At 44.8% G+C, this 13,140-nt stretch overlaps 1 protein-coding gene across 4 annotated transcripts in view; it reads right to left on the bottom strand.

Annotated features, from left to right (window-relative positions):
- The window catches only part of LOC144132566 (uncharacterized), a 132,663-nt gene that overhangs the window by 38,399 nt on the left and 81,124 nt on the right, over positions 1 to 13,140 (bottom strand). The gene's annotated exons all lie outside the window — the stretch shown is intronic.

Raw genomic sequence — 13,140 nt, 5'->3', positions numbered from 1 at the left:
TTCTACATAACATGTGCTTAGATGGAGGCGACGAATTAAGTCCGCAGCCTGTGCCCGAAAGTGAAAGTGCTCTTTGCCGACAGGGCAAATTGAAGAGAAATGCCTTGGCTGATAAGCTCTAAGCTGCAAGCACAGATACCAAATATTTGATGTAAAAACATTTATTGCACGTTGCCAAAACGCTTTACAAATAAATTACACGCTGTGGTTGTCTGAAAAATGATGTCAGAGCAAACATCTACTGTATGTTAGGAAAAGTGTTGTGTAAATAGAGTTGTGGTTTCGACGGGAGGTACAAAAGTATTCGGCACAAGGGATTTGCTTGTGAGGCTTCCTGCATGCCTCATTATGCATCCTCGGTGACCGTATCCTCTTGAAAGATGTATGGCTTCAAGTCGTCAGTCCTCCCAAGCTTTGGAGTGCTAGATGTGCTCAGGAGCCCAACAGCTAAAAAAAAGCACAACCCTTAGGCTATATACTTTTGACAGGGGCTGTACTAGCAAAACCAAGTTCTGGACGCTACTCCTTTTTCTGCTAGAGTTTTCAATAGTGCGAAGTGCTCGGAACGAGCTTTTAGCAGCTCCAGTGCCTTTGTAGCCCCAGTGCTTTGCCTTTTTTCCTTTGTTCTCTATCTTCCTTTTTTTTCTCTTTCACACTGTGCAATTTGTTCATTTGGTTAAAGAACCACGTGGTGCACTGTTGAATTGCTTGGGCACAACCTCCTGTTGGCCCTTTTATTCTTGGGCTCTTTGCCCCACAAATCTGTGTTAACTTTGAGTGAACAGTCTCCCCCGATGATGTCAAGGGCGGGGTATCCTCACTTAACTGAGTTTTCTAGGACATCTGCGCCGGTTGATGGTCGAGACTTGCTTTACTAGCCGATGATTTCTTATGCAATGTCCACACAACGCTGCACTTTCATTCTGCAGCGTTGACTGCATCTATTTTGCTCATATTCCACGTGGCAGCAGTAATGTCCTGATGTACTATTGAGCTTCTCTTCATTCCTCTTTTGCTTTGACACAACAGCAGTGCGGTGAATGCCAAGATTGCCGAACACGTTGCAGGTAATCTGCTCAAACGTAGCTCGCTTGGTACGAAATGTCCTGAGTGGGCCCACGTCTCTGGCATAATGGCATAGTAGTCGAGAAGCAGCTCTGTTTCCCGTTCATCCCATGCAGCTACGTTGGAGTAGAAATAGGTAAAATAAGTTTCTCTGGACATTTCTGAGTGCAGTCTCACAAATAAGTTTGAGTCTTCGTTCAGTTGCCTTAAATATATGTTATAACCAGAAATTTAACTTTAGGACCTTTTTGTGTATATTGTTTAACTCAAGGTGAAACTGTCAAGCTTGACCAAACAAGTAGGCATACATGCAGCTTCACCATTAGAGTAACAGTGGCAGAAAGACGATGTGAAGCATGCAGGGTAGCTAACTCAGCTTTGTCAACTGCATCTGCATTGCTATGCGACATTAACATGCATTAAGGAAAGCGAAGTAACTAGCCAATACACACTACAATTTCGCTTGGCTTCTTCGAAGGGAGACCCATAACTTGAGGGATTGTTCGGTTGTCATCCCTTGTGCACAGAAAACATCAATGCAAAATGAAAATAAACAGGAATGACTGGTGGTTTAGCATTGCTAAGTCCGAAATATTGTGCGAAAGCAGTTTTTTTTTGTGGACACTGACACAGGCAGCCAGTTACGTGCTATTCCTTTCCTCAAGATGGAACGGAGTCTAAACTTTGCCCTAGTTTTGAGAAAAGGAAAGGCTTGCTCTGTAATGTTTCTGAAGATTGCATATACATCAAGGAATAGGACTTGCAATCAAATATATCTTACAGGAGTAGGTGCAAATGACGCGATAATGCTTCTTTTATTTACTGAAGCATGCTGACAAAAGATGGCACTTGTGGCAGTTGACATTTAAAAAGACTACACTTAAGTCAGATATTTCTGCCACACCCTGCTTGTGGAGTTGTGGTGAGGTTTGAAACTAGTGCCCAACAGTCAGTGTGTTCTTTATCTTCTTTTTTCAGTTCCACTTGACTCGCGGCATTATAATTTCCGGTGGCCAAGCAGCAAAAATATTGACCAACTAGATGACGACATTGGTTTTTAAGGACACTGTTCAAGCCGTGTGGACAAATCAAGTGCTTGCCACCAGAAATCTCAATGGTGCAGTAGCACCAAAGCAGTGGGCATTAGGGGAACAACCCACACAAGGGTGAAGTCGTGATAGGTAAGCAGTGCATTCCTGCATGTCGGTTGTGGTAATAAAAAGACTACATGTGACTATTATTTGCAGCCACAATGAAACACAGGGGCACCATAAAAGGAGTGGATGTCCGAGGCTGTGTGGAATGTACCTTGGCTGTTGGTGGAAAAAAATCCAGGATGTAAAAAAGGCACTGCGGAAAGCTGATGCATGGAATTCTATTAACGAATAAAGAAGAAAAAGTAAAGTGATCCCTAACTTGTTTGATTTCACACAGAGTTCGATTGGTAAGGTTGAAGAAATTACGAGTTGAAATTGAAATCTTGTTTAAAGGGATGAAGACACCAAACTTGTCGTTTGCGAGTTTTTTGTTTCAAACGTTCTGAGTGCAGAGTGATGTCACACTCTAGGAAGCTCGACCCTCTGCCTGGTCATGCGGGCCCACAAAGCTGCGACATCTGCTTTCACACACAGGCGCTGTACCAGCACACGCAAACAAACAACAGCATGGCTAGTTCCAGCAGCTCGGATTCTGACGAATCTGACTCCGACAAGGACATCGGCTTTTTTTTCACATGGCAGCAGCGAGGACAACAAATGCGGCTCTAATTCAGAATCCAGACAACCACTTCAAATTTGATCTGCTAGCCACCGACGAGGAAGAAAATGCCATGCCACAGGCCATCAATGAAGTTCAACAGAGGGGTAACTTCGACTGGTAAGTGGCGATTATTAACGTCTGCGATTATTAATATGCCAAGTCGGCGACGCTGCGCCATGTGCAAAACCGGTCCCTCTACACTCGGACGGCGCAAGGACGTGTGGCTTGCGCAGCACATGCGCAGAGCGTCCAACACACCGCCTGCCGCGAAACTCACGAAACAATCCCAGTAGTGCTATGGCTGGTCTCAAGGGAACGTGCTGCGCGCCGCCGCCTCTACTCGAGCTCGGCCGTGGTAGTTGCTGGCTCCCTTTCTCCTCCGCCCGCCCCTCACTTGCACAGACGTTTCGCGACTTTTCATTGAAAGCATCTGCAGCGTATCCAGCAGCACTTCGTAGTAGTAGTCTGATCCCTTCTTGAGATGGCGTAGACATACCCAGCGCTAAGAAATATTATCATCGCGTTGCTGCTGCATCGCCTCCGCCACAAGGGGAGGCGATCACACTACATGAGAAAAATATTTGACCAACGTCGATGGTATGGGGAGTACCATCACCTCGTGCAGGAGCTACGACACAGTGATCCGGAATACAATTTCAAGTATTGCAGGTAAATAAAACGCAGATACATATACCGCGTGCTCCTCGGTTGTTTTGTAAGCAGCTTTTTGTGAGTAGCCAAAGTGTGTTGTCATGCAGTTTCCGTTCATTTATTGAGCGCAGGATGACGAAGGCTTCATTTGGCAAGCTATTGAGCCTCATCTACGAGAGAATCCTGCACCCACCAACGCATAGGAGGCCCATCTCTTTAGGAAAAAGGCTTGCAGTCACACTGAAGTAAAGTACTGCACGCATTTGTCCTGAAATCAGGAAGCGAGCCTGCATGCATGCATACCGTGCTTGCGCGAATATAACAGTGTTTTCCTCACATCATCTGTGTCAAAACATAACTCGCGTGATTTTCAGAAACGTAGCGTGCGCATTTGTGTTCTTCCTTTTCTTCTGGACATAAATATGTTCACATCAACCGCAATGCTCATGAGCTGTGAGCAGAAGCCGGTCTTTCGCCAATCATGGGCCATTGCGGGAAAGCGCGCAGGCCATAAAAGGAAAGGTTGCGAGGGCTGCAGGTGATAGGAAACGGAAGTTGCGGATGGGCATGGGACGGATGATACACGAAGCAGCGACGGTGTGGGAGGCCGCCACTGCGAGGAAAAGTGGTTATGCCACACCGCATTGTCTTGCACGCGAAGTGCCACGCTTCAGCTAACGTCCTTTCCACATTCCGTAGTGCAGTCTCCTAGTTTCTTGGCTCTTAGCTATAAGTGGTCTGAACAATATGTGGCCACGTCCCGATCACAATGTTCCTTTCGTTTTCTTGAGCCTCAAACTCCCCCTCTCTTTATATCAGAGTAAATAAAACTTTTACATTGATGTGCATGTTCTAGACAGTTTGCTTATTTTCAGGAAAAATTTTTGCCACCTAAAGAGATGAATATGTTGTACTCCATCAATACTCTAGTTCCTTGCTACTCCCTATGGCATCGTAACTGTTGTTTTTAGTCCTGATTATGAAACATGATGCATGTATTTTTCACCCTATAACTGATGTTTGCTGCAATAAAATTCACTGTGATAAGTATTTTAACACAAATATGAAGCGCTTGTTCTGTCAACATACTTTTGTAGATTCCTAGCCACTGGAGGATCGATACAAGACATCGCAATGAGCTACAGGATTCATGCATCCACAGTGGTAAATACCACAAAGGAGACACTTCCAGCAATCTATGATTGCCTGAAGCCTGTTGTACTTAGGTGTCCAAGTGAAAGAGCGGGGGTAAATATAAGAGAGCAATATGAAGATAAGTGGAATTTCCCAAATGCGATAGGAAGCATTGACGGCAAACACTTTGCTATCAAATGCACAGACAACAGTGGGCCCGACTTTTTCAACTATAAGGGGTACCACTCACTGCTAATGCTCGCTGTTGCAGATGCCAACTATCGCTTTGTTATGGTTGACATTGGAGCTCAAGGCCGGCTTTCAGATGGCGCGTTTCAGATGGCGCGGCTTTCAAATAGCGGATCGGAGAGGGAACCCTACTCCCTTCAGGAGTTGCTAGCTGGCCAGTTTGCTTGGTTGGGGATGCAGCATTCCCTCTGCAAACTTATATGATGCGCCCCTACCCTGGCAGGAAGCTAGAAGAAAGAAAAAAGGTATTTAACTATTGCCTCTCAAGAGCCCGCAGGTGTGTTGAAAATTTCCTTAAGTGTACCTTTGTGGCCTTTCATTACTACAGTTGTTCCTGTTTCATGTTTTTATCTTGGTAGTAATGTTGATGAGCACTGTATTGAGGTGTATCCTTTGTATACCACTTTAGAAGGCTGCTTACTCTGTAACCCCCCTTACACAATGCCCCCATGGGGCCTGTAAGGTATGTTAAATAAATAAATAAAATGCTTTTAGCGTTTTAGTTTCTCAATGGTGAGCGATTTTGGGTACCGTGGAGGGCAAGCCAGAGCTTCTCAGCTCTATGATAGAAGCAGCTGTGGTCCTTCATAATTTCCACATGGCTGACAGACAATGCATACTGCCCCGACAATTATGGCGACAGGCCAAGTGAGAAAACTGCAGGATGGAGAATGGAGGTGCACGGTTGCCCAAATTGGTACCACAGCATCACCATCAAGCCACCGACCTAGCTCAGCTGCTATGGCAATGTCAATGAGGGATGAAATTGCAGATTATTTCATGTCTCCTGAAGGCTCATTACCATGGCAGTTGAGTGTTGTCAGGTGAAACTAATACTGCTTTAATGCATATGTGAAATCACTTTTGTCTTGATCGTGTTGTCTTTTCATTGTCTTTTTTTTTGTCTAACTGTAAGGAACTCACTGCGTGCATTCAATAATCAATGTTTTGAGTAAGGAGCCAAGAGCCATAAGGTTTAAGGCCATGTTCAGTACTGTAAATACCACATGTCGAAAACAAAATAAGAATGCACTAAATTGCAACACAGTGAAATTTGAAAACGAATTAAGGGCGAACACTCACGGTTTCTTTTTTGTGCATTATTAAATTTCATTTTCATCATTTCAAGGTCTCCATTGTTATCTTAGATGTACTACTGAGGACAAATATTTCTGGGACGCGAGTTCTAGGAAAAACATTTGTTGCAGCTCCACTTCACTACCCAGCCGCCTGATATTTTTATGAGCGAAAGGAGCATTTAGGCATTTAATACCTTCATACAATATCAGACTACTGGGCAGCAAGGTCCAGCTACAATAACCTTTTTCCTAGAATTTGCGTCCCGGAAACTTTTGTCCCCAGTAGTACTTGAAATGTATGCAATTGTGTTTTCATTAAATAATATGCAGGTTTTTGAACCATTACTATGTAGCCACATTTTTAACAATTTAAAGTTCCTTTGAATTCAAGCATATCTTGCTTGTTAATTCTTGCTATCCACTGCATAACATTTTCTATTGTAAAACTTTTTTGCTCATAAGTTTGATAATTTCATGCACGTTCTCTTTACGTAATACACCCATGCGTAGTCGGTTAGTTGTTTGAATGAATAAACGAGTCAAACTTTTCTTTGTATTAAGGCTGTATGGTCTTAGCAGTAAACCTGAGCTTCTCTGAATGTTTTGGTTGGTCAGGATGCTAACCTGACTGCATTAAAAAATTCAGCCACGCATTTGCCTTCATTTATTTGCCAAGCTTTAGATTCTTTCATGACCTTGCATCCATTTTGATCTCTTAAGCCGTCACTGAGACACTTTTTTCACCACGCCAAATGTATTCCTCTACAAGAATGTGGTACCTTATATGAAACTCCTTTTACACAAGGAACCAACTGCGACCGTTCTTAGACATGTGAGCCAAAAGTATGCTGTAGTGCAAGTTTCAATGGGGAGAAATTAATACAATTGTAATGGGACCGACTGGCAGGAGTTCAAGCAGCGCAGAGAAGAGGTAGACGAAGTGCAGCTGTGATTCTCGAGTGACGCCTGTGAGTATGTTCGTCGTGCCACCCTCCGACCAACGCCTATTGACCTGCGGTTCGAATAAACACCTTTACACAATTACTTTTTGAATTTTCACCGTCATTTTCATACCTGGGTATTATGCTTTTGCACTTATCTTGTACTTGTTAATCTTTTTACTGGCTGCAGGGCATCAAAGCAATGCAACCTTGTGGCAATGTTTAGTTCCGAGCATGCACACAGGCAGATGGTAGCGTGCATGCACGTGGGCTTTAAACGACAAGATACAATGAAATGTATATCTATCACAGGTGCACCTGTGGTCGTCGGCCAATGAAGACTGAGCACGAGTTTATATGCTGTCTTGAAATTCCGCAAGGGGGCCAAGTGCATAACAAACTAACCCAGTTTTGAGCCCGTATGCCTCAACCTCCATGCTCTCTCTGGTGGTAGCGCATTATGCCTTGAGGAAAGACAGCTGTGCCTTCTTTTGCTTATGCACCTGATATCCAGACGTATGTATGAGCACTTATCTACGGTTGGGGCACGTGTGAAATGTGACGTGCAGCAGGACCAATTAGTGAGTTTTAGCACTGCCGTAGGGTAGAGATGGTAACTGGCAACAATAACACGTTCCGAATTATTCAAAAAGTATGTTGGTACGCTGAATGAAATCATTGGACGTGAAAACAGTAGGCCACCAATGCGTTGATATAATGCTCAAGTTAGCTCAGGCTCGTTCCTCATCTTAGCAATGGCGGCGGTTGGCACTTACGATATTAAAAAAAAAAAAAAGATACTCCTTGCCATGCACCCAGAGAGCGTCTGTGAAGAAGACATCGACACGTCGGCGCCTCCCGGTTCCTTCGAAAGTTAAAACCACCGGCTCCTGCTGCTCGAGGAGTACTGCCTCCTCGAGAAGTTGTTGGAGAACGTGCAGACACCGAGGCGTTGGTGGGTGCGGCCGCTCTAAAAAACTAGAAAAACAGATCTGAATTTTACAAAGCCGTGAGTTGAAGTGTCTTAAATGTCGCCTGGTGGGCTTTCTCACATACTTGCTGCTTAGTGAGATGCCACTCCTGATGTCGGGAGGCTAAGACTACTTCCGAAAATATTACCACATGACGCCAGAGTGTTTTGAGCAGCTGCATGCACTGGTGGAGGATCTGCTGCAGGAAGATTACCTCACACGTGAGCTGCTCCCTTCATGAATGAGGCTCTCGAGCACCCTCAGGTCAGCGGTTTAACTGCGTGCAAGTTCGTGGGGTGTCTGAACGCCTGCTCCCGATCTATGATGTCCGATTCTTGTTCGCATCACACTAATTTAAGTCTGGCAAGTCACCACTCGTACTAGAACGGGCAAACGGTCATGTCCCCTACCTTGTTGCCACATGGCATTCGTAAAACTGAGCTCCAATATCGGGGCAAAAAGTGTTTGTGATAACTGCTTCGACAGACCCACAACTGAGCGACACAGTTTTGAGGAAAAGAATTGTTTGGTGTGTAGAAAGTTTTTGCAAATTTGATCAGTCCCACAAATCTTGCATTAACTTTCACCTTCTCTTCCACTTTTGTCTTTGGATACTTGGCATCGGGGATGCATATGCAGGTGGCCTTGGCCTTCAGGGTAGGCCTCTCCAAATAGTCGGGATAATTCATTTCACATGTCGGCTCCTGTGGAGGGTCTTGCAGCCACTCTGCTTAAAGACATGCTTTATTGCATGTCTATGTGAAGAGTGTACATGCTTTAGTTATCATGAATGCATTTTTAATTTAGCGGTGAAAGCCATGCTTTCATCATTCATTTCGTAAGGAAATTGGCATGCACTGACTGCAGACATAATTCAGTGGTTTCAGCTGTACCAAGTCTCCCAAGAACGTGTGATGAGGGGCCAATGGGCATGGTGTGAATAAAAACACAACAAACAGTGCCAGTAAGAGAGGAGCGCAGACTTTCAACTAGGGAACCAGAATGTAACAATCATCCGGTCTACTCTGCCTTCGTCTAGGCATATACGGCAGTTTTTTTTGTCTACAATGTTGCTATGGAATGCACCAGTAGCTTATGCAGCTATGAGTGTTAAAACACACTGAAACTGAGTTCATAATATACCATCGCTTGTTAATCAACTAGTGTAATAGAGATGAATAGTGTCAGTATAATGCTGGTGCAAGGAAAATGTTAAGTCTGGCATTATTAACTTGAAGTCTGAGTCCAATATCACCCTGGAATCTCGATTAGCACTAGAATTCATAAATGCCACCAGTGCAGTGCATGGAAAGCACGTAAAAATACAGGCTCCAACCAATTTTGGAAGCTTGTACTACAACTACAAGGTACTAACTGTACTTGGTTAGGTTTCACCAGTAATGCTCATTGCTTTGATTACTTGCAGGGCACAAACAGGGTCTGTTAGTAGGACAGGACTGCTTTTTCCTGGGTGAAAGGGCGGATGAGATGTAGTCTGCGCGCGCAGGATTGGTGAAGGGGCAAATTGGGAATGCTGGGAAAAATCGGCAATCGGCTTGTACTGTGAACCTGTCGAAACACCTCGTCACGCAGAATCATGTGTTTACTGGATCAGCAATACGCAACTAAATTTTGTGTAAAGCTCGGTAAAACAGGCAAAGAGACTCGCGACATGATTAAGGAGGCCTACAGTGATAATGCCATGGGTGGATCAGGTGTTTTTGAGTGGCACAAGCTGTTCAGAGAAGGTAGGAAAAGAGTGGAAGACGACAACCACTCCGGACGCCCTTTGACCAGCAAGACCAACGAAAATGTGTCGAGAGTGAAAAATTTACTGAACAGTGATCGTAGGATATCAGAATGATTTCTGATGCTTTGAGCATTCCTGAAAACCAAGTTTTGGAGATTGTGACAGAAAACTTAGCCATGAAAAAAGTGCGCACGAAGTTGGTGCTGAGAGTGTTGCTAGAGGAGCAAAAGGCCAACCGGAAAGCGATTTGTTAGGTTCATCATGTGAATGCAGACCACGATTGCGTAGTAGAGTATCTTGCCCAGCAGCACAAATTGGCAACGCTGCCTCAGCCCCCCCCCCCCATATAGCCTCGACTTGGCCCCACCAGACTTTTTTCTATTCCCCTGAATAAAATGGATGCTCAAGGGGAAGCACCACGGATCAGTAGAGGTGGTTCAACAGGCCGTGACGAGGGAGCTAAACAGCACTACGGTCCAGGAGCTCCTGGAGGCATAGGAAAATAGGAAAACTGCAAAACTCGTTCACAGCAGTGTGTAGATGGGGAAAGGTGCCACTTTGGAAGATTATAACTGTTTGTAGAAATGAGTCCTACTAAACCCTGTACTCCCGATTGTGCTGATGGCAGTCACAGACAGCAATCTTAAATTTGTTATGGTTGATGTCGGTGGCTACGGTCAGCAGAGCGACGGCAGCACACTAAGTGCATGCAGGGGAAATGCCCGGAGCAGGGTGTTCTTGGCCAGCCAGCCCGCAAGCAGCTTCCCGGTTCTGCAGTGATTGCACCCAATGTGTTTATTGGGGACAAAGCCTTCCAGCTTAGACCCGATTTTCTCAGGCCCTACTCTGGCAGGTGCCAGGAAGAAAAAAAGAATCTTCAATTATCGCCTGAGCCGAGCAAGTAAATTATGTCTTAAGGTACGAGACAGCGCAACTAACACGAAGGACCATAAAAACTGCAACTGCGTCTGCGTGCAACAGGATACTTCGAAAAATGAAAGCAAAGAAATAGGAGCTGAAGATTGCAAATGCAGTAAGAACAAAACGGCGGTGATCCCATATGTTCATCGCCTATCGCACAGATGGAAGAAGACAGCGGAGAAGTTTAGTGGCAAGATCCTGTTTTCTGCGCCAAACAAAATGAGCAAGGTTCCGGCGTTAGTGAAACGCAAGAAATTGCTAACACCAACGAAGGGTGTGGAGTTCGTCATGGCACTCAGTTTGTGCAGTGCAGCGTTGGAGTGGTTTAAAGGATTCTGTTTTCATGCGGCCATTTCTACGTGGGCCAAACAGGCAGATGCCTCAATGATCGCCTGTTGGAACATGCTAATTCTTTGAGAGGCTCTTGTTCATCAAAGTCGGTTGCACATTGCAAATCCTGCCTGTGCACACCGTACTTTTAGTACTAGTAGGAGTAGTAGTAGAGTAGTAGGAGTAGTAGTAGTAGAGGCATATCATATTTTCAAAGAAGCTGACTCGTGTGTGAGCAGCACTTCGATGGCCTTGTCTAAGCGCGATATATGGCTGATGGAACAACGTGGGAGCCTGTAGGTGCTTATGTTTCAGCAATTGTTATCTGTCTTTGTTTAGGTTGTAGTTTGTGATGATGACGTGAGGCTCTGACGCGGCGATTAGAGATTATAAATATGTGGTTTTCCAATTAAAACAGACAGTTGTAAGTCAGCGCATGTCCGTGTTTCTTCTTTTCCTGGTCCTTCGTGTTAGTTGCGCTGTTTTGTACCTTAAGATGCAATACCAACTCACCCACTTTGCTGTGTTGCTACAAGTAAATTATGGTCTGAAATTCTGTTTTCAGAACATGTATTACGATCTATGCTATTTATATGCAGGAGGTGCGTTGAAAAGTGCCTTTGGGATAAAGGCCTCACGGTTCTGCATTTTTCGGCGTGTCATCAACCTCAAGCTGGAAAATGCGGATTTTGCGGTGCTGGCCTCATGTGTATTGCACAACTTCCTGACGGGTTGAGGGCTACATGGATGCTCAGTATGTGGACGAGGAGGACCACTTCAAAAATGTGCCCAAAGGGCAGTGGCACTCAAATCTGGAAGATGATGCAGCATGCTTGGCCTTAGCCTCCTGCTGGGCGTAACTTCTCCAAAGCAGCTGCCGAAGCAAGAGACATTTTTTGTTCATATTCTCCGAGTGCTGCCGGTGCTGTACCATGGCAGCGTGTGTCTGTCGAATTGTGGCCATAAGCAAGATCTGTGGCATTGTAAAGGTAAGGTTAAACTTCTCATAAGCTGCACATGGGCTAAAAGTCGACATAGTGGAGGGCTCCGGATTAACTTCAGCCACTTCGGGTCCGTAAATTGAACTGAAGTCGCACAGCATACCAGTTAATCCGATTTATGAGGTTTAACATACCAAAGTGACTGCGGCTATGTCAAATGCTCTAGTGGAATAGTGGAAAGCTCCACTAATTTCCACCAACTAGGGTTCTTTAACGTGCCCTAATATCATGCAGCACACGGTTGTCTAGCATTTTGCCTCGATTGAAATTCGACTGCCACGGCCAAGATATTCTGTTAGTGGTATCTCTTTACTGATCATTACTTGATCTTGCTTCTCTGCTATAACTGTGTTTGTGTAGGTCCAGTAGCCTCACTTCATCATCTTTACAACTGCTCTGGAAATAGTCTTCGAGGGCACATTGTACTGTTATCCTAGCACTTTCAAAACTTCTACAAGGGATGCATGCATGGAAGGTCCAAGCCATTATTGCACAGTTCGGATTGTTATGTTATTTAAATGGTTTAAGTACATACATACCACTGGACAGGTGGCAGGATGTGCAAGGCAATGGTTTGGCATGACTTCTTCCATCTTTTTTCACAGCTAAAACAGTCATACATTTATGTTACAACACTACAAGCGCAAAGGAATCCAGCCCTTGTCTATATTGCTCGACAATGTTCAGCGACTTCATTTGCAGGTGGTGCCGCAGCATGCGTGTCAGCATTGTAGCCATGTATGTATGGTTTTAGCATCTGTGACGGTGGTGGCTATTCAAATGCCTTGTAAATATTTTTATACATAAATGTTGCACTTGCGGCGTTGTATCATGTCTTTTTGCACTTAATGATATTTATTGCTGTACGGTGTGCTTCGACAGGTGAAATAAAAGACATGGCAGGTAACAGAGCCTTGGGCTTGTTTGTTCATATTTTCAAGATGATGCGATTGTAGCCGTAGCGCAGTGCGATTTTTGCTGGTGTATGACAGAAACGCGTGTCGTTCTCGTCGCAGGGCACTGCGACAGACTTAAAACAAGTTGGTCGCACTGTCACAGCGTCGGTGCGATCGCAGCGATGGTCACAGTAGTCAGGCAATAGGAGTTCACTGACATGACAGGAAATGACCGAAGGGAAATCGTCGAAATTTGGTGCCGGCGTTATTTTGACTATCCCCTGTCTGTCTGCTTCGGAAAGGCGCACCGCGAACTTCTGCTACGATGTCACGCATGTTGTTCAATGAAATTTTGATAGACGAAATGGAGAAGTGACGACTCTGTGGAACGTTT

The sequence above is a fragment of the Amblyomma americanum genome, chromosome 5 (genome assembly GCF_052857255.1).
Source record: "Amblyomma americanum isolate KBUSLIRL-KWMA chromosome 5, ASM5285725v1, whole genome shotgun sequence".
NCBI lineage: Eukaryota > Metazoa > Arthropoda > Arachnida > Ixodida > Ixodidae > Amblyomma > Amblyomma americanum.
This window is presented reverse-complemented; position numbering and strand designations above follow the sequence as displayed.